Source organism: Balaenoptera ricei, chromosome 6 (genome assembly GCF_028023285.1).
Source record: "Balaenoptera ricei isolate mBalRic1 chromosome 6, mBalRic1.hap2, whole genome shotgun sequence".
In the NCBI taxonomy this organism is placed as follows: domain Eukaryota; kingdom Metazoa; phylum Chordata; class Mammalia; order Artiodactyla; family Balaenopteridae; genus Balaenoptera; species Balaenoptera ricei.
Genome location: NC_082644.1, coordinates 39671473 through 39694793, shown reverse-complemented (window position 1 = coordinate 39694793; position 23321 = coordinate 39671473).

Here is a 23321-nt window from a genome sequence, read left to right as displayed (position 1 = left end):
TCATACTAAGTGAAGTAAGTCAGAAAGAGAAAGACAAATACCTTATGATATCATTTATCTGTGGAATCTAAAATATGACACAAATGAACCTATCTACAAAACAGAAACAGATTTACAGACATAAAGAACAGACCTGTGGTTGCTGGAGGGTGGGGTGGTAGGGGATGAGTGAATTGGGAGTTTGGGATTAGCAGATGCAAACTATTATATATAGGATGGATAAACAATAAAATCCTACTGTATAGCACGGGGAACTATATTCAATATACTGTGATAAACCATAATGGAAAAGAATATGAAAAAGAATGTACATATGTGTAGAACTGAATCGCAGTAGAAATTAACACAACATTGTAAATCAACTATACTTCAGTAAAATACATTTTAAAAAATGCCATTTTTGGCTGCATACATTAAGCATATTATAGTCTGGGTGAGAATCTGTAGCAGTTAACTGTAGCCCATCAAATGGTGGACAAAACAGATTACAATTCAAGCAGCGGTGGTTATAAGTACACACTGTTAGCTAAATTCTGTCCTTCCTCCCTATTCCCTCTTTCGTTTTTCCCTCCCTGTTACTGTCCCTCCCTCCCTTCCTTTCATCCTTCCACGTTAGACATTTTCCTCAGGATGCGAGGGGTTGGTAACCTTGCAAGTAGATTTGGAGAGTAAAAGAAAAAAAAACCCTTTCTATTACTCTCTGAATACTCCTGACACCAAATGTGTGGATTTTTCTACACCAAGTAACTCTCCAGTTCTCTGTGAACTCTGACTGGGTGTCCTACAGTTTAACTCAATTCTGACACTAACTGCCCAGAGTTAGTGCAGACGCTACAAGACCGCCCCCACTCCAGATGCCAGTGGCAAGTCCCAGGTTGTCACTTGTACTTTTGACCAACCAGTTCGAAAGTGGGGGTTTCCACGACCCTCCCCTCAGGTACAATAATTTGCTAGAACTGCTCACAAAACTCAGGGGAACGTTTATTTACCTGTATCATAAAGGATGTTTTGAAGGATACAGGAGAACATCCAGATGAAACAGTACATAGGGCAATTTATGGGGAAGGGGCACAGAGCTTCCATACCCTCTCAGTACCTCCATGTGTTCGCCACCCCGGAAGCTCTCTGAACCCTATAGTTTAGAGATTTTTTAAGGGAGGCATCATCACATAAGCACGATTGATTATTAACTCAGTCTCCAGCCCTTCTCCCCTCCCAAGAGGACGTGAAGGGTGCGGCCGAAAGTTCCAAGCTTCTGCTCATGCTCGGTCTCTCTGGTGATCAGCCCCCATTCAGGAACCACCAAGAGTTGCCTCACTAGTACAAAAGATGGTCCTATCACCCAGGAAATTACACGGGCTCTGTGTCAAAAACCAGGGTCGAAGATTAACTATTCGAACAAAAGATGCTCCTAGTACCCTTATCACTCAGGAAGTTACAAGAGATTTGGGAGTTCTGTTTCTGGAACTGGGGGCAGAGACCAAGTATATATATTTCTTATTATGTCACAGGGAGACTGAGGGCTAAACATTATTTTAATGATTCTCTTCGCCCCAAGTAGTCCAAGGTAGGGCAATAGACGTGTCACAGTCACCCTTGAAGTTTGGGTTAGTCCAAGGCTTGACTGATTCATGCCCTGCAGTGGCCACTTGAGCCTGTGGCTCATGCCAAGCCCAGGAGCTCTGAGACTAGGTTCAGAGAGAGAGCTGAAACTCCCCGATTGAGTCCTCCAGCTGTGTGACTCCCCATGGCTCAGCCTTGTTTCTGTTAGTGACGCCCTGCTGCCAGGAAGTCTGCACAGCTGAACGAAAGAGTTGCCACAAAATTCGTCTTTATTATCGCTTTCCCTGTAGTGTAGATATTTGGAGTTTACTGAGTGATCACATCAGATTTTACAGTTTACGTGTGTGCCAGCTGTCCTGGATGATCTTTCTAGTATAGAACATTCAACAAAATGCCTGTGTGGGAAATGCTGCCCTGGAGCTTTGGATGGCAAAGAGAGGAGGTTGGAAATGAAGTATGCCCACAAGAAGCTTGGCACTTTCAGCCTCTCTGATGGGCTGCTTAGAGAGGTTTAGGTGACTTGGCTAAGGCCACTCAACAAGTGTCACAGACTCTGAGGGCAGATTTGTTTTGTCAATTTAATAACATGATAGCCAGGTATTTTACCAGCAAAAGTGAGTTTATTTGGGAATAGCAGAGGAATTGCAATTTGAGATGTGCAAACTATGGTGGATCAGAGGCAAATCCAGAGAACCAGGAAGGAGAACTTGCTTTTATAGGGAAAAGGGGGAAGTTGGGAGGGGCTGTGATAACCAAAGTGTCCATTGGAGGAAGCCTGGCGTCCAAAGTATAAAGACTTCTCATTGGTTGGGCTGCTACAGTCTCTGATTGGCTGGGCTGTCCTGAGGCAGAGAGTTTTCTTCTTCCTGTTGGATGGTAAAGTAAGGGCACCTCGTTTTCAGAGATGTAGGCGTTTGTCTCTTCCTGTTTGGAGTAATTGGCAGATGCATAGTGGGGTGTGAGAGCCCCCCCCACAGGCCTGTCCTGACTCTGATTTTAGCTGAAGTTTCTTTAATTTCACAACTTTCTTACTCCTTCCTGTGTTGTCCAGTAGCTGAACCTTGAACAATGAGGTGGAATTGTTCTATGGAACAGCACGAGCAAACCACAGAGTTCGGAAGTTACAGGTGAGGGCAAAGAGTATGAAAGTCGTGCAGCTGGAAAGGATGCAGCTGGAAAAAGATACTGCAGGAGATTAGGCTAGAGCCAGATTGTGGAGGGCCTTGAAGGCTGAACTAAAAAAAAACTTTATTCTGTTGAAATGGAAGGCTTTCTTCAGGAAAAGATGAGCTGTTCTGAGAGTGTAACTCTGACGAAGATGTGACAGATGAGCTAAATGTCTGATGACACAGTTAATTTTCAATAGAGGTTAGCCCATTCATCTAATACCAACATTATAAAGGGATCCCACCAATCTCGGTATAAAGCCCAGAGAGGTACAATGTCATGAAATGGGCTTCAAGGTGTGTTTTGCTTGGCTTCCCTGATTTTTTTTTAAAGGAAGTAGACCATTAAAAATTAGAAGAATACATGTAAATAATATGCCTTCTAGCTTCTCTCAAATAGATAGGAACATCTCGCAACAGATTTCACATTTCCATGTGATAGAAATTGGCTGGGGTTGAGTTGGTACTGATGTTTTTAGATTCTCTATAGTCATTACCACTGCTTATCATTCTCTTGACATGCAGGTCAAGAATGAGTTGCTATTTATCATTACTGTATCAGTTAGGGAAATGCTAGATGCTGTAACAAATGAACCCTGACATTCCAGTGCTGCAATGATATATAGAAATATATCAGTTTACCCATGTAACAATCCAATGTGGGTGTCTCTGGGAGTGGATAGCCTTCCTCCACACAATCATTCAGGAATTCAGACTCCACCCATCTCATGGCTCAGCCATCTAAGCCTTGGAATCCTATGTATGCAACTTGTGGGTGAGGAAAAAAAAAGGTGGAGAAGGGTCAGCTTTTTCACTGCCTTGGCTGAGAAGTAACATACGATAATAAGTGCTTGTGCCAGTTGGTTTTTTGACCCCTGGCCTGTGGCTAATGCATTGCTTTAGAACAACAATTTAATGAATATAAAGGGTTGGTTTGGGGAGGCTTTGCTGAATTTCTATTTGTATCTGGTCACTATATCTGTATATTGACCACTTAAGCTTTTCCACCAGCTTCCTCTTGGTTAGATACTGGACTTTATTTTTTGTTGTCTTTGATTGTGCAACAGAATTCTTCGAAGCCTCATGACATAAAAACACCCAATCATTTTATTGATATTATGCTCATGGGTTCTATGGGTCAGGAATTTAGGCAAGCGTAGCAGGGACGACTTGGTTCTGCTTCTCTGTGAGTGGGAACTCAGCTGGGAAGGCTTGAACACCTGGGGACCTACTCAAATAGCTGGGAGATGGAATCATCTGATGGTTCCTTCACTCACATATGTGAAGCCTAGGCTATTTGGGACTGTCAGCTGGGGTGCTACACAGAGCCTCCTTATGTGTTTGTTTTTTTTTTTTTAAGATTTTTTGGACGAGGATCATTTTTAAAGTCTTTATTGAATTTGTTACAGTACTGCTTCTGTTTTATGTTTTGGTTTTTTGGCCACGAGGCATGTGGGATCTTAGCTCCCTGATCAGGGATCGAACCCACACCCCCTGCATTGGAAGGCGAAGTCCTAACCACTGGACCACCAGGAAAGTCTCCTCCTTATGTGGTTTGAGATTCCACACAGCATGGCAGCCTCAGGATATTCAGTCTTCTTACGTGGTGTGTCAAGACTCCAAGAGTGAGTATTTTTAGCAAACAGGGCAGAAGCTCCATAACTTTGATTTAGCCTTGAAAGCCACATGACATCACTTCTATAGTACACTATTGGTCAAAACAGTCACAAGCCAATCTCGATTCAAGGGGAGGGGACATAGAACCCCACTTGATGGTGTTCATGATGGAAAGAATGTCAAAAAACGTAAGGCCATGTTTTAAAACTGATATAGACTGGCACATTAATTGACATTCCTGTGCACATAACATAAAGCAGGCCATTCGGCTAAAGGAGTAAAGTTTCCTCAAAAGCTCAAAATATCTCTAACTTGTGATTTCTGTAATTATCTCTTACCAGCCTGGGGAAGTAAAGTGAATGAGGACAATTATATTTGCCCAAAACTGTGAGATATGCTACACCTCCCAGGTAATCCTTTTAAAAGTCTAGGTTTCTTCTATTGGATTTTAATGTATTTGACTGTGAGTCAATATGGAATTCTCTCTAGCCTAACATGTGGATTCTGTTTGCTCTCAAAATGTGTCTAAATCTTCAAGCCTTACTGCAGACCAACCAATCCATCTTAAACAGGATTCATAATTCTGAGTACGCATGGGTCTAGATCAGGGTCTTCATCTCAGGTCCACAGATGAAATTCAAGGTGATCTTAGATGGGACCAATTACATATTTATTTTCACTAACCTCTAACTGAAGCACAGCATTTTTTCAGTTATGAATGTAAGCAACAAACCCCATTTATATTAGCAGAACCTATGACTCTGGGACTTTGCCATCAAAAAAATAAACCAATGATACTTCCAAATATTATTACACTTGTTACAGTTATCTTGAAATACTATTTATGCTTGGAAATTATGGTTGTCATGAATCGTGCTAGATTGCATGTGACTGCGGTCTTCCTGTCAACAGACACATGTTTGACAAAGCTGGAGAGTTATCCATGAAACTCTGGCCCCAGCCATGGTTCAGCCCCCAGCCCACAAAATCCTGCTTTCTCACCTTGTCACCAGTCACATACATTGCTTTGCATTATTCTTTACCATCCACAGTTGTTGAATGGCCGAAACATGGTAGGAGGTGAGTTATTTATATGGTTTTGTGACTTTTTGCAAAATTAGTCTAAATGTGAATTCACAGCCCTCCATAGGGTGGTACACCTGTTCTTCCTGGAATTCTGGAGGTGGCTGTGAGTGAGGATTCAGGTGAGGCTGACGGAGAAGGAGCAGTGAGTACGAGCACAGGAACTTGGGAGGGTGGTACAAGCCTTGCTAATACTTTTATGTGGAAGTTTAGGGTTGGACAGGGCCATGCTGTGGAAAGGCAGAGGCTTTACAATATTAGTGTTTTGGGGGTAGGTGATACGTGCACATGGCACAAAATTTAAAAGCTACAAAAGGAATTCAGTGAAAGGTACTCACCTTACTCCTGTCCCTCAGCCATCACTTTCCTTCCCTAGTGACAACTGCCATCAGATTTTTGGGTATCGCTCTCATCTATTGAATTTCTATGCAATCAACACACATACCATGACTTCATTATGGTAAGAGCCTCCTATTGTTTGAATATCATGAAAACAATACATTACATTATAATATTCTAATTGCATGAGAAGATATCAATTTCAAAATAAAAGGCCCTCTGATGCTTCTCCTTGAAGAAAATTCTTAGAACCATTTATTTTTTAGTGCTCCTGATGTCTAGCTTCGTACTTTGAATAAAATGCATATACCTCTATTTCTTCACTTACCAATTTTATATAGGATCTAGTATTCTCTATTTTGAAATACTTTAACTAAATCAACCCAAATTAACAAATGTTAAGTCCTCCCTTACCAGTTTTTAAAATAAGCTATTCTTACCTTTTAATTCTTCTTTTTGTTATTTATACAACTTTAAAAGCTATTACTTTCATAGTGTTAATGTTAATAACATTTGTTTTCTGCTCCACAAATGTGATTCATTGTTCTATGCATTGCCCACATGTTCATTCTTAATATTAAAAATAATCAAAATTTATGATATTTTATTATGTAAATGTTATTTATTGCCTAACTGATTATTGTGATTGGACACTGAGAGAATGAAATATAACCTAACCTGCTGTCACTAGAAGCAATATTAACAATAACACTAGTACAAATGGAACACTACCACTCTCACTTTTTTAATTTAATAAATAAATATTATTTTAAATAAATTATTATTTTAAATAAATTTAAAAATAAATTTTAAAATTTATTTAAATTGAGATAGTGACATATAACACTGTGTAAGTTTAAGATGTATGATGTGTTGATTTGATACATTTATATATTATAATATGATTTCCATTGTAGCTTTAGCTAACATCTCTATCACATCACACAATTTTCATTTCTTTTTTGTGGTGGGAACAATTAAGATCTAGTCTCTTAGCAACTGTGAACTTTATAATGCAGTATTGTTGACTATAATCACTATGCTGTGCATTAGATCTCCAGGACTTATTTATCTACTAGTTGCAAGTTTGTACCTTTAAACAACATCTCCTCAATTCCCCACCCCTACCTAGCCTCTGGTAACCACCATTCTACTCTGTTTTTACGAGTTCAGCTTTTTAGATTCCACATAGAAGTGATATCCTACAGTATTTGTGAGATGTCAGACAGAGAAGGACAAATACTGTACGGTATCACTTCTGTGTGAAATCTACCAATCTCACTTTAAAGATGAGGATGCAGAGGTCCAAGGGATTAAGAACCGTGCCCAAAGTTTACACAGTATTAAGTAGAGCAGGGTGGACAGGATTTGAAACTGGGCAGTAAGATTCTAGAACCCATGATCTTAACTACTGTACTGTTCTGCCTAAGCAACAAAATCAAATGGATTATCTTGCCTTATATGCTATCAATTTCCTGTCTCCTAAATTCCTTGTGATAAAGAATACATGGAAATGGTTGAAGTAAAATGTAAAAGTAACCCCTCCACCTTTCCCATAACCATCACCCGCCCCAAAGGAAACTAACATGGACAGTGTGGTGGATATATTTCCAGTCCTCTTTCCATGTAATTTAATGGACTCATGTGTTCTATACTTTACCAATTGACTTGCTTTTTGATTTGGAGATCTTCCCATATCAGCAAATAAAAATCTACTACGTTCTTTTTAAAACAGCAGTATGAAATTTCTTTAAATGGGTATATTGTATTATATGTAATTACTCCACTGCTGATGGATGTTTGGATTGTTTCCAGTTTTCAATATTATAAACAAAGCAGCGAAAAACATCTTAGTTCATGCTCTTTGGCACATGTGCATTTTCTCTAGGATAGGTTGATAGCAATGAAATTGCTGAAAGTGTAGACATATTTAAAATTGTGAAACTCTTGCCAAATTGCTTCCCCCTACACACAAAAGACTTTAAAATGTATACTTCTACATTGAATGAGAAGCTTGTTTCTTTATAGCATCTTCAATACTTGAAATCATCAATTTTTTTTTTTTTTTTTGCCAAACTGATTGGCAAAAATTGAAATCTGGTTGTTCATGGGCATTTGTTTTATTACTAATGCAGTTTGCTATCTTTTTATTGACATTTTACCATCTGTTTATTGACATTTGTAATTCTTCTGCAAATTGCCTGTTCATAGCCTTCACTCATTTAGCTATTGAGATACGGGCCTTTTATAGATTTTTTTAGGAAATACATATATTTTGGATAGTAATCTTTCATTTAGTATGTGTACATACTTTCCTCCAATGTGTTGCTTGTCTTCCAATTTTATTTGTGGTGTCCTTTGTCATACAGAATTTAAAACTTTTAAGTAGTCAAATTTGTCAGTCTAGCATACATATTTCAATTAGCATCCTAAACCCAACATGTCTAAAACTGCATTTCCCACTATTCCCACAGTTACCTTCTCCCCTTGACCATTCATCCACTCATCTATTCAATAAATGTTGCAATGCCTAGGGGACAATTGAGTTTTATTTTGTTTTGTTTTTATCACAAGGGTGACTGGCAAAAGTCATGACCCATGGTTTTGTAATTTTTTTAAAAGCAAGAGAGAAGTTCAAAGACATTTTAAAAAATGCAATTATTATGCACTCCGCTTAGAAGTGGAAAACAATAGATTGTTAAGATTGTGTCTTTGAAAGTTCCTGCACTGAAATATCATTGCAAATTACTAAGTGTGTTGCCTCAGGATAGCTTTCTCAACCCTGATGTTGTCAAACTTTATTTGGTTCTCTTTGGCTCACTAATCTCCAAACCAGACCTCTTTGCAGCCCACAGAGACCACGTTTTTTATTCTAAGCATAACAAGAGTAGGATGAGTGTGGAGAGAATGGTGCAAACTTCTGCACGAACCCCGGGCAGGTGTTCCCTCACTGTGGTGGAGATGGTTCCTTAATCCTCCTCATGCTGGAGTAGGAGTTGGGAAGCAAACTTGGGGGAAGTTATCAGTTTGAAAAATGGAGTTTCTTTCCTTTCTTCTTGGGATTCCCTCTCCATGCTTCCTCCTCCTGCTATCCCTCCCACTGGTCCTGTCGAGGAAGGGAGCAGGCTGCTTTATGTTCATTCTTGCCCTCCCCCAGCATCCTTGGCTGTCCTTTGGGAAACTCACAGCAACTTCCCATCACAGAGCACTTGACAACATTGGAACCTGGATTGACTCACACCGTGAATTTCCCTTCCTGAAACCTTAGGATGCCATGGGGTTCCCCAGCTGATTTCATAAATGTGGTGTCACATTGTAAATCAAGCAGCTGCAGAGTGGCCAGAACATCTGCTTGGTTCTGCTATTCTCTTTACACTAAAAGGAAACTAGCTCTAAAGAGGTCAGTAAAATGTGAGCATTGCCAGTTATTACTCTTCCCAGGCATGGACTAGAAATATCAGTATCTTTTGTTTCCTAAAAACAATACCTTAACACACACACGCGCGCGCGCGCACACACACACACACACACACACACACAGCATAGCTTCATGGAACTCTGCCTAAAGGATTAGATAGTAGGAAAAGAAGATGAACAAGTAATATCTTGGAGTTTATTCAGATCTTTATTCATCTTTAGCAATTTAAAGATGTTGGGATCAGTGATAGAAAGTAAATAGAAAAACAGAGTGCAAGACAAGAACTGTATCTATAACTACTAGGTTGGGCATTTCTCGTTAGGTTAGACTTTGTTGTGGTAACAAGCACACCCTCCCCCCAATTTCAGCAAACTTAACACCAAAAGGTTTATTTATGGCTCACACAAGCTTGATTGGGTTCAGGCAACCCTCCCTGGGCAGTCGACCTTTATGCTTGGGGGAGAGATACGGAGTGGCAGAGAGCTGCACACAACTCTTAAGGGTTTATTCTGCAAGTGACATACGCTGCCACTCACTGCCAGAACTAGCCACGTGGCCACACCCCCTGCAGGGAGGTCTGGAAATGAGGAAGAGCATAGGGATACCTGGCAAGTAGTAAATGTCTCTGACACCCCAGGCTATATTTGAGGCAGACATAATAGAGATAACAATTCCTCCTTGTTATTACTTAATTCTTAGCTTTGGACTTAGCAACTCTCCCTTCCTCTCTTCTTCCTTCTTCTTCACTTCTACTGTCAATATCCATGACCATATGCTAAAATCCAATCTTAAAAGAAAGGTATAAAGTCAATATGACTCAAAAGGTGTGTATGTAGAAGCATATCTATGGACTATATATTGCTCTGTATACATAAATTTATTCTAATTCAAAATATAGATTTCTTAACTAGAAGTTCTCAACCAAGCTGATTCCCAGCCCCTAAACAGTTTTTACAGTAGACCACTTGGTCAGGAGTTCAAACCCATCCTCACCGTACCCTGGCAATCACTTGGGACACTAGTTAAATATCCAGATTCCTAAGTCCCATGCTAAATTCGCTTAAACCAGAATTTCACTGGGTAGGGCTCATTTTGGAAGAACTCCACAGATGATTCCAATAAACACTGAAATTTGAGAAAGGCTAACTTGTATTAATTTTCCCAGGAGTATTTGCATCTTTTAAAAGGAAGGCTGAAAGAAGAAAATATTTCATATGAAGGAATTATTTACTAAAAGTTGAAATTCAAACCCTAGAGGGGGAGTGGTCCTTGGGTGAAGGGCTTTTTAGATTCGGTCACATTAAATACGTTTGCTTATTCAGCCATATAAACTTAGCGTGTACAGTTTTCTTTGTATTGTTTTGTTGCTTTTTAAAATCTCTTTCCGATATTTTATTGTATTCTTGTGTTATATCTATGGGGTCTCTCTCATGGGAGATAGTTTCCTATTATAAGCTTTTCATTTCTGGTTGTGAGTGCATCTTCAGTGGGGGCTATTTTCTTTCCTACAGGGGTCTCTGATTTCTGGGATGTGGAAGCATCCCTACAGAGTGGTTTTTGTTTGTTTCTACCAGGTGTCCAATGGGTTTTACCGGCTTAGGACCATTTCTCTGCAGCTGGCATCATGGCACCATGAAGGTGCCCATACAGAAAAGGGTATATACTTAGGATCCCTAACTCACACGTGGCACAGGCATGTAATTTTTAGTTCCATTCATCCAAAGCCTTGGGTGGAGATAACACCTCCCTGCTACAATTGTAGTGGTTTTTTTCTAGACCTTTCTTCTCAAAGCAAATAGCCCTTCCAGGGCTCAAGGCCATATATTTTATCCCCTCAGAATTCCTGGATCTTCCCTAGTACCCGCAACTCCCTTCTTTGGGCATCCATGGCATCAACTGTAGGATCTAGCTCTGTAGCTTTTGATTTCTCCTTTTATTTCCTGGTTCCTGATTTGAAATCAGAATAGAATTTTTTAATGGTTATATTTTATCCACTATGTGTTTGGAGCCAGTCCAAGGAAAGGGAATATACTCTATAGAGCCTCAATCTGCCATTTTCCTGAAGTTTTACAAGACTTTTTAGGAAGCACATTCCTTTGTGTTTAGTTGTGTTCATTTGTTTTGTATCATCATTGCTCTTTTGTCTGGTGAATTTCCTTTGCTCTTGAACAATATTTGATGGTAAAAGGTCCCATTTTAGGCAGAAAACAGACAATTAATCACATTCTCTCATGGGGCTTAGTTCATTTTCTTCACATAGCTGTCATCACGTTACATTGTGGTCGGTTCCAGACAGCGTTGCCTTCCATTCTATAAGCTTCTGGGTCCAGAGATCAGATCTTTCATCTTTTAATCTCCAGTGCTGGACAGGAAATATTTGTGTTGGTAATAAGACAGGAAAACTTGATGACGATGATGTTGATGGTTGTGGTGATGATGGTGATGATGATGATGATGATGGTGATGATGGTGATGATGGTGATGGTGATGGTGATGATGATGTGTGCTACCACACAAGAAGAGCCTCATGCAGAATTCTGGTTCTGGTGTGAATGGTTAGAACATCCTTCTTTGATTATCGGATTTTAAAGTGCTATTAATGGCTATTAATTAGTCTGTGTAAATTAACACCTGCTCCCTGCCTGGATGCTCACACAGCCTTTAGTTTCAGAGAATAGCCTACCTGAGGGAGTGGGAATACATACAAGTTCGGGAAGAGACTTGTCTCCTTGTTCTCAGTGATGGTCTCGGTCCCCAAGTACATGCTCAGAGGACTTCTGTTAGATGTTCCGCTTGCCCAACTCCCTCCCTTCTTCTTTCTTCCTCTTTCCCTTCCTCCCTTTCTCTATTCTTCTCTCTCCTTTTTACCACTATAGGTGAAAGTGCTTAACTGAGATAAACTACAGTGTTTTATCAATAAATATTTGATGAGTGAATTCTTTTAATTATCCCTAAAAGGGAAAAGTATTGTCTACCTTACTTTTTAATACAGAGGCAGCCTCTAATGGGTAAACTAATCATTTACTAAGAGCATCATTATCCATTTGGTACTTGTTGCTAAGCATTTTACACCTATGGAATCATCTCAGAAACCACCTGTGAGGTGGGGGATATGAAACATATGTTGAATCCTACTCACCTGAGGCAGACAGTAATTTATCCCAGATCACACACCCCATAAATTGTAGAGCTGAGCTCGGAGTTCAGGCCATCTGGCTAGAAAGCCTGTTCTCCTAGTCATTGCACCACACTGCAAACAGTACTCATCTGCTGAAGAGCCACTTCACACTGGAGTGTCCACCAGGCCCAGCCACATAGTTGGGATCCTTATATTTTTATTCAAGAGTGATATAGGGCTTCCCTGGTGGCGCAGTGGTTGAGAATCTGCCTGCCAATGCAGGGGACACGGGTTCGAGCCCTGGTCTGGGAAGATCCCACATGCCACGGAGCAACTAGGCCCGTGTGCCACAACTACTGAGCCTGCGCGTCTGGAGCCCGTGCTCCGCAACAGGAGAGGCCACGATAATGAGAGGCCTGCGCACCGCGATGAAGAGTGGCCCCCACTTGCTGCAACTAGAGAAAGCCCTCGCACAGAAACGAAGACCCAACACAGCCATAAATAAATAAATAAATAAATAAACCCAAAAGTTAAAAAAAAAAAAAAAGAGTGATATAGAGGGATAGAAAGTGCTGGACCCCTCATCACCTTCCAGGTTGGCAAATTCAGGAAGGAGACAGGGAACCAAAGCAGTTAGGTTATCTATGGTAAGTCTGAGTCTGAAAGCTTAGGTCTGTGTCATGGATTTATGGTCTAAATATCTTGGACTCTTCTCCTGGTTTCTTGATGATAGGGTTATATTTTAAGAACGTAATGACAGTAATGTTAAAATATTAATATTAATATTAGAAAAATAAGGTAATAGTCTCAAAAGAATACTCAAAGTAAGTTTTTTCAATGATCCAAAATCAATTTTGAGGTGAAAGCAAGTCTATTTTACAGTAAAAAGAGATAGAAATAGAGATAGAGATGGAGATAGAGAGGGAGGGAGGGAGGGAGAGAGAGAGGGAAGTGGGGAGAGAGAGAGAAACAGAAAATACCAACCTTAATACAGGCTCTAGAGAAACTGGTGGTCTGTGTGTGAGGCGTCTGGCACTGCAGACAGGAAGTCTGGCTAAGGCAGCACTCTCAGTAAGAGATTATGCTCACCGGTTCCACCTGCTCTGGGGACCAGGATCTAGACTGTAATAATGCGTGCGTTTGTGTGTAGGGTCCACTGGACCTGATATCTATTCATTACAGTATCTGGTAACTCTACGTTATTAAGGAAGATTAGGTAGAGGACATGCGCAGGCTCCAGGAAATTGGTTTGTGAAAATGCTAGCATGCAATCTTTGTCCCTTCTTCTGGCTTATCGCCTTTCAGGTCACTGAAATTTAAATAATGATCGGAAATCCAGTAGCCATCTTGGACCATTAGGTGGACCATGATGGAGCAAAGAGAGTGAGCCTGGATCCTTGACCTCATGGAGAGCAGTACTGGTTCTGGACTGCTTTGGTTTAGACAAGAAAAGTGTACTTTTAGCTAATTCAAACTATTGTCAATGTGGGTTTTATATCACTTGCAGCTAAACCTAATTGCAGTTGAGCCATCCCATACCAAATAACTCTCAACGGACTTTACACAGTGTGAGGTGGAGAAAAGCAAAGCCTACTTCATGATTCGATCATTTGGGGGCTAGCAGACCAGACCAGAGAAATCCTGTCTGGACAATGGTGGGAGCACTCGCCCTGCTTGGATACTTTCCCCAGTGTTCTTTGCCTGGTCGACTCCTTCGCATTGTGATAGATGCAGAGGGGAAGACTTTGCACTTTTCTAAGGTACTTCCACTTCTCACTGTCTGCATTTTACCAGGTGCCTTTGCTATTTCCATCCTGCTTATTCCATCCCATGTAGTGTAAATTAAGAGTTTGGCGGGGCCTATCCCTTGCATAACAGCAGAATACTAGAAGAGTCTAGGTGGTGCTGGCAAGCCTGATTCCATTTCTTTTTCTCTGGAGGGAGAGTGAGTGAAGGTAACGAGATGGTAGGGGCAAGATAGATGCTCTGGGACAAAGCCCACTTTGCTTTTTGAAAACAAACAGGTCTCCTCTCTGGACCAGCCAGCTCTGCTAAGTGTATCTAGGATAGAAACTAAGGGGGATTCTAAGAGTTAATGGAATTGAAGTCCGTGAACCTGTCAGGAACAGGAAAACTGCAAAATACAATGAGATGGCAATTACACTGAAGGCTTTGCAATTACTTGTGCTGATAGTGAGGGATCTTACTGCTGCTACCCCTCTGGGCCAGGAAGTGGCCACTTCCTCCTCATGAATGTAATGGTATCTCTTGTGACTTGGCTCTGAAACAACTCCTGCTTAGAAGCTGATACTGCACTTGTAAAAATGTTACTAAGTTTTGAATGATGACAATACACTCTGTGAGTCTTTCCTAACTTGGGCAACTTTTTGCTGCTCTGGCCTTGCTGTATTTGCTGTATGAGGGTTTTATTGAAAGACTGTGCTTGGGAAGATATGATTGTCTTTAATATATATTTTTAGGGAAGCATAAACAGCATAAACAAACAGGAAATAAAAGTAATTCATATTTTTATAATTTGGGATATATGGGTAACATCACATATAATTATACCCATAGTAATAGCAGCACTGACTATATGCTGGATACTTTGGGCTCAGGACAGGCCACCCCAAAATATGCCAAAGTGGCATATTGATTATTTTGAATTAAAGTTACTTGAGAAACGGCCAGTGGAATAATAATTATATTTAAAAAAACTCATTCTGGCACCCTCTTCTTTCCCCTGAAAGCAGGAAATAAATCTCCCATGTGAAGGTATCCTCATATCAGGAAGACAGAAAGTATCTTTTTCACCAGAGTTAGGGAATTCAAGGCTAAGAAAGCTGAATAGACAAATCTAGTTACTTCTTCCTTAGTTTGCTACCCCAAGCACTAACCCTTTTGTTTTGTTAAATATTCATGAAAAATTGTTTCTTTGTCTAAAAATGATATATAAACAGCCTGCTTTGGTCACTTTGGGGGTTCCACTTCTATGAGACCTCTGTATGGGTGAATTAAATTTTTTTTTCCTGTTAATTTCTCTTGTGTCAATTTAATGATTACATCAGCCAAAGGAACCCAGAAGGGTGGGGGAAATTTCCTCCTTCCTGACACCTTCTAAGCACTTCTTATATGTTAACTCACCTAATACAACAATCCCATAAGGCAATTGCTATCATTATCCTCATTCCACTTTTCAAATGAGGAAACTGAGGCACAGAGAGATTAATTTGTCCAAGGTCACACAGTTAATATAGGAAGAGCTGAAATTTGAACTGGGGAGTTTTATCTCCAGAATCCAAGCTCTTAACTGTTATGCTGACCATCTCTTGACATTGAATAAAAACACACGCTTGCTCGCTAGTGTGCGTGTGCACGCACACGATGTTGAAGAAACCTAAAAGGCAAGTTATCCATCCTCAGATTCTCAACAGATTATTCTTTTTAATAGTTACTTTTTTTCTTTTTTTTAACACCTTTATTGGAGTATAATTGCTTTACAATGTTGTGTTAGTTTCTGCTGTATAACAAAGTGAATCAGCTATACATATACATATATCCCCATATCCCCTCCCTCTTGCATCTCCCTCCCACCCTCCCTATCCCACCCCTCTAGGTGTTCACAAAGCACCGAGCTGATCTCCCTGTGCTATGCAGCTGCTTCCCACTAGCTATCTATTTTACATTTGGTAGTGTATATATGTCCATACCACTCTCTCACTTTGTCCCAGTTTACCCTTCCCCCACCCCATGTCCTCAAGTCCATTCTCTACATCTGCATCTTTATTCCTGTCCTGCCCCTAGGTTCATCAGAACCTTTTTTTTTTTTTTTTTAAGATTCCATATATATGTAATATGTATTAGCATATGGTATTTGTTTTTCCATTTCTGACTTACTTCACTATGTATGACAGACTCTAGGTTATGACAGCAACCTGTGCATGATTTTAAATAGCCACAGAGATTAAAAATGATCCTTATTCTCCAAAATTACAGTTGACACTCTCTGTGTGTCTTTGGACAAGTAATTAATCTTTCTAAGCCTTGTTTTTCTTATTTTTCAATTCAGGGTAATAATTCCTTCTTTACTGAGTTGTTAGGGACATCAGGTAAGAGGAGTATATGAAATACCCGTACTAGCTGGGACTTTTTCAGTTGTCAGGGACTGCAAACCCAGCTTAAATTGGGTTTAAGCAAGAGAGATTTTGTAACTGAAAAGCCACAGGATAAACCGCAGGCTGAATTCATAGCCAAAAGGAGTGATGAGGATTGTTTGTTTTGTTGTTGCTTCCCCACTTTTCAGTTCCGTTTTTCTCTCTTCTTTTCATTCTCACTTTCATGTGCGGTCAAGATGGTTCCTACCCCAGAACTTTTCAAATTCAAACCCAACTGGAAAGCAATGGCTTTGGGATGAATGGGAATTAGTTATGATTAGCTCTGATTGGCTGGGGCTGAATCACATGCCCCTGCTCCAACCAATCACCATGGCTGGAGAAACGCTTGCTCTTATTGGCCAGGCATAAGTCGTGGGCTGGAGTCAGGGGTGGAGTCTTCCTGGAAGCAAAATCAGGTTGCTTACCCTTCCGGAGATAATAGTAAGTGGATGCAGAGCACAGGAAACTACTCTCCACTTTAGTGCCTGGCCCACGTGAGGAACTCAACAAATGCTCGGTTCAGGCCTGTTCTTTTGTTTGTTTGGTTGGTTTTGCCTTTTAGTTTTTTGAGGACAGTTTTATTGAGGGATAGTTGACAGTAAACTGCACATATTTAGAGTGTATAATATCAAAAGTTTTCACATACGTATACAGCTATGGAACCATCACCATGATTAAGATAATGAACATATCTGCCACCCGCAAAAGTTTCTCCTGCCTTTTATAATCTTTCTCACTCAACTTTCCCCACACAACACACCCCCAGCCCCTTCCAGTCCCATCCCCAGGTAATCCCTGATCTGTATTCTGTTGTTATGGATTAGACACATTTTCTGTAATATTATATAAATGGAATCATACACTATGTACTCTTCTTTTTTGGTCTGGTTTTCTCTTACTCAGAATGATTATTTTGAGATTCATCCTTGTTGTAGTGTATTTTAATAGGTCATTTCATGTATTGCTAAGTAGTGTTTCAGTTTATGGATATACCACAACTAGTGTATTCATTCACCTGTTTAGTAGATATTTGGATTACTTCTACTTTTATTGCTATCTTTCTATACATTACTGATATTTCAAATAAAGCTGCTATGGGCCTCGTGCTGGAATCCTGGGGAAGAGAAGCTCTATTTCTGTTGGGCCCGGAGGGGACGTGACGTCAACCTGTGGCAGTTGGTGGCCATCTTGCTGTCATAAAACAGGCCTGTTCTTGTATTGGAACGCACACGATGCCATTCTGAAACATCTTTTTCGGGGTTATGTAAACTTGAATAGCATTTGAGAACTTCCTTTTAACAGGATAATAGATGACATCATTAGAATTGCAAAAAAGTACATTCTTAACTTGCTTTTTATTTAACGTTTCCTTTCACTCCCTCTCCTCTTATTCTGCCAGTGATCCTAAAAATCTTCCACATCGTTTCTTTTGATATGAAGACCAGAGATCAAGTGGTGGATAATGTGTCTACCCTATCTTCTCAGGCAGTCTGCCAACAAACCATCACTAAAGCTTCAGCTTAGAAGACACAATCCAGTGAAGAATTGAGAGGGAAGTTGTTATTGCAAGGAGCAGTAAAACCAGGGAGCCAAATTTCTCCCTTACCTTTAGTATAATCAGTTAATTAATAGTTGGGTGTTACTCATTTATTTGTTCAACAAATATCTATTAAGCACTATGGTGTGTCTAACCCGTGTAGGTATTGGAACTGCAGGGATTTGGGAGCTCCTTTTTTTGTTTGTTTATTCCATCCTCCTTACTCCCTCCCATCATAGGAAAAGCTGGTGTCTGAGCTGAGTCCTGACTGGTCCAGACGTTTCTCCATCATACCTGTCTGTGCTCTTGAAGTCCCACATTTCCAAGGAGAGGCCACAGGATCTTCCGTGGAACTAAGCAGAAGAGGATGAGCAGGTGGACCACCCTTCTTTTATATTTTGGGGTTCCTTATAAGGATGTTCTCAAAGACAGGAAGTTACAGTCACATACACACACAGCTGTTGGAATCAGACAGGTCTAAATTTCAGCTCTGCACTGACTGTGTAAGTATGTGGCCTTGGGCAAGTCAGGTAATCTCTCTGGATCTATTTTCTTCTCAATTAAAATGAAGATGGTGATAAGCACTTCATGGAACTATTTCACAGAACTCCATAGATCATTGTGAGGGTCCAGTGAGACGAGTTATGTGAAAAGTATTTGGCACAGTGCCTGGCACATAGTGGGAGCTGGGCAAAAGTTTATTTTCATCCTCCTTTCCCTTCCTCCCTCTTCCTCCTTTCCTTCCCTCCTTCCTCTTTGCTTCTCTTCTATCCCCACTTTGGGGGCAGCTGGCGCTGGCCCGGATGTGAACAGAGGTTGATCCGAGTTGTGGAAGTTATTACCCTTCTACATTATTGTTGCCTGCCCTCCCTTGAGCCCCAAGCAGAAGTGATTGCCCATGAGAAGATGCCAGCAGGAGTGACGGTGCTCCTTGACGGTGGTGTCCTCACTTTGTTTAGCAGATGACCTGGGATGACCTTGGCTGCCACCTGAGGAGCCACGTGCTGGGAACATCAGACTGCAGGCTCCAACAACAAGCCTAAGGGTGGGGAGGGGAAGCAATGCTCCTCTATCTAGTTCTCTGCAGAGCAAACTCATGGCAAATACCATCCTAAATGTGAAGAGGGGGAAATGTGTCTAGTGTAGTCAGAAGCTGTTAGTGACAAGTTCAAGGCACATAACTTAAATTGGTTTAAGCATAGAGAGGGAATTATTGGCTAAACAGCCCCAAATCTGAGCGGCTTCAGAATCTTTCTCTCTCCATTTCAGCTCTGCTTTCTCTGGCAGCTACTTCCTACTGTGGTAAGGTAGTCACTAACAGTTCCGGGACTATTTCTACCAGCTTTATAACCATAACCCGTTCCTACCAGGACCGGCAAGAATTCCAAGACTGAGTCTATCAGTCCGGTTGAGTCGTCTGCCCATCCTTGAACCCATCACTGTGGGCAGTCATCTGATGGCCAGACCTCCTCCTGGAAGAGGAGGTGGATCAAAGATGGGGAAGAAATGGTTCCATAGATAAAGCTAGGGGCTGACACCAGAAGAAGGGGTCAAACTAGGCAAAAACAATGGTCATTTACTCTAGGCTCGGTACCTTTATGCTTTTTCTTATAAAATATTAAGACTTTACTAAGAAAGGCCATGTTACAACTTAGAAAATAGGTACAAGATCTTTTTAGCCCCAGGAAAAAAAATCTAATAATTAGCCTATTTGCCCTATCAAGCTACACAGTAATAAAACGAATTAATTGAAGGCAAGTTTTTTACTTCATCAGTGCAGTTATCAAGTTCTAGGGATAGAACTTATTTCCATCCCAATAAATTCCTTAACTGGCAATCATTGAAAAATACCATGAAGCTGTGTGTGATGGCTAGTTTTATGTGTCAGCTTGGCTAGACTATAGCACCTAATTATATTCAATCAAACTCCAATGTATGTGTAAATAAACATATGTATCTGTATATACATATGCCATATATACATATACAAATACATATTATGCATATAGGTATATACGAATATGTATATATGTATTTGTATATATAGATATAGATGCATCTTCTACTGGTTCTGTTTCTCTGGTAGAACCCTGACTGATACACCATGGAATGTCAAATTATGGTCTGTAGTTGAAAAATGACATTGACCATGATGTTAGTGAGTTTTTAAGTCAAAGTTGAGGCAGAAACCCATTCCCCTTCAGTGTCCAAGTTATGTAATTTGACTGAACCTGTAGTGTAGTAGTCTTATTAACATATTTTAACAGGAATGGTACCACTTTTTGTAGGTCCCTAAAAAACAAAGTGTCACTGTAATACTGGAAATAAATACTTGATAATACTTGAAATATAACGCCTTTCTACTGAGGAATTTAAATGACTTCACAGGCATCATCTCATGAATTTACATGTGATGGTAATGAGGTAGGTGGCAAATATGACCATCCCCACTTTATAGACTGAAATTGGGACACGATGAATGTGACTTGGTCCAAAGCTATGTTGAAACTCACTAACAGACTATGAATAGAGAAAGAAGTCTTGCAGGCTTTGGGCCAGTGTTCAGCCAGTTCAAAGAGTTGTGTCCCTGTCGCCTGTATGGGAATCACCTGGAGTTATTAAAATGCAGATTCCTGGGCCTCGCCTTCAATATACTGAATCAGAATTCTGGCAAGTGGATCAAAGAGTTTGCCATTTTGGTGAGCTCCTTAGACAGCCCTTAGCACATTAAGGGCTGAGAGCTAATCCTTAGGTGTAGTTTTTCACCTCATCTATACCTTCACTGTTTGGCTTCATGGGTATATAAATTGAAAAATTTAGGAACTCAATCCTTGTTTTCCTGGTTCAAGTAGGAAAAAGAAACTAAAAGAAAAAAATTCTGGTTTATTTTATTTTTTAAAAGCAGACATTTAAATGCTTCTCATTATTTTCAAGGAAATTTAGGCTGTCTATGAGTCGCTGATGAGTATATTCTGTCAGCATCCTGATCTCCGTTTATTGGCATTTGTATGATGTGTTTTGCCTTTTTAGCCCTTCTTGCTCACCTGGGAGACCTCTTCTGCTGCCTCCAAGAGGTTATATGGGTCCTTTAACCAAACAAATGCACAGACATTTGTAAGCCAAAGGCATTTTTGCTAGGGTAGCACTGGCAGAAATTGTAGAGCAGCTCGTAAGCTGTCTCAAAGACGGGGGAATGCCTGACGGGGTGAATTCACCTTGGCAAAATCATTTGATCCACCGGCCAAACAGACTCAGCTGGCAGTGGTGCAAACATTGATTGGGCTTATAGCTTTAACGTCCTTATCTTTCGTCATTGTTTTCTTTTTTAAAAGTTTGACAAAAAGAGGTTTCTATACAACAGAAGTTCTTAAAGGCAAGAAAAGGGTACTTTTCTAGAAAAAGAGTATAGGCTATGTTTGGACCTATTGTACATTTTAGAATGTTACAGTAGACACTGTATAGAATGTTACAGTATCTGGAACCTAGATTAGAATCTAGAATGTTACTGCACACTGGTATGTGTAGGATCCCTTTGTAAGCACAAAGCCCTCAAGATCTAAAAGGGCGGAGCCATGGACATGGCTAAAGGCTGGGTCTGTCCTACTAGTTACCACCCCTCGCCCTCCCACCAGCTCTCGTTTTCCTGCTCTTAAGGTCACAAGGCAAGTGAGAGAAATATGACAGTTAGGAGTGAGAACCCCTCACCACTATGGGCAAAATCCCACTTAGCGGAAAATGATTCACAAACCTTTACTATGTAAAGGTCCAAAATTATAAATGTGCGTTCAGTCCCTCAAATCCCATTTTATACTACCCCCCACCCAAGATTCCAAAATAGATGATAAAAATAAATGAAGATGAAACTCATATAGATGCTTTCACAGACATTTCAATATGTAAACTCAAATTAAACAGTGCAAAAACTCTGTTGCAGTCATGAAAAACTGGACACAACACAAATGCCTATTTGTGTTGAAATGCTTAAAAAAATATATAATATTCATATAATGGAATTTCATGTAGATGGTAATCAAGTGAGGTATCTCTATATGTATAGACATAGATGTATCTAGCATGTATTTTTAAAGCAAACTACAAAAGAGTAGAGTCTGATTCTATTTTGCAATATAATAACAACCAGACATATTAGCATGTGCATATGAAGAAAGCCTGGAGGTAAAAATACAGGATGGTTAAGAGATTTGGGGCTACAGGAGATTATTTGCTTTGTACATTATAAATTTTTGTCATATTCAAGTTTCTTATAAAGAACACAATTACTTTCTTAGAGCACATTTTATTTACTTATTTTTTAATACAGCAGGTTCTTATTAGTTAGCTATTTTATACAAATTAGGGTATATATGTCAATCTTAGAGCACATTTTAAATGTCTAAAAGATGAAACACTAAAAAATTCCTTTGGGGAGATTTTTCTGCATGGCACTAGCTTGGTTGAGGTTCTTATACCATTGGTCTAATGAAGTTTAGAAAAAATACCGTGGGAGTTTGGATCTCAGGGAAGCAGATGCCAGGACAGAGTTGGGACTGCAGCCGGTCTGTGGGGTGTAACATCTGTGAAAGGAAAAGAGGGGAAGCAGGGTTGGGTGGAAGAAGCCATCAGACCCCGATGAAAACACCCTGGGAAGAACTGGATGCCCTTTAGACAAGTCCCTCACTGGGGCCTTGTACTGAGCCCTTGTACCACTGTTCAGCGTGGTCATTGTCTGGGGGTTGTCCTGGAGGAGGCTGACCTGGGCAGGAAAGCTGAGGTGAGCCCTGAGAGAGTTAACACTTGCAGGCTCGGGCTCCTGGAAACCTCAGGGCTAGTCCTTTCTTGAACGGGGGTCTGAGCTCTGCATTCCTGCACTTGCACAGAGCCTCCTTCACTTCATCATGTGCAAGCTTAGGCATTTATGGTAAAGGTGGTTTGGATGAAATCTTCAGCTTTCTCTGGGCTACAATACTTTTCCATCTACAATACTTACCTTTTCCATCTAACCATCTTGCCTCTGGTTCAGCTACATTTTGAAAATTTAGTTTAGGAAGCGGCTTATTGTATGTGAAAGTCATAAAGAATAAAGTTATTTATATTAGAATATATAGATATTGTTAAAAAGCAAAATTCAGCTGAGTAAATTTTAAAGATCTTATTGTCTCTATACAATGATTCATGAATCAGGCAGCATCTGATCTAGCAGATAGAATGAGCTCTGAAGGGCTGTACAAGGCAAGAAATTTCATAAGCAGGGGGAGCAAGAGAAAGGAAGTTGTACTAGGCAAAATATCGGCTCAGTTACTGCAAGGTTACTTTCCTTTTAGGGGAT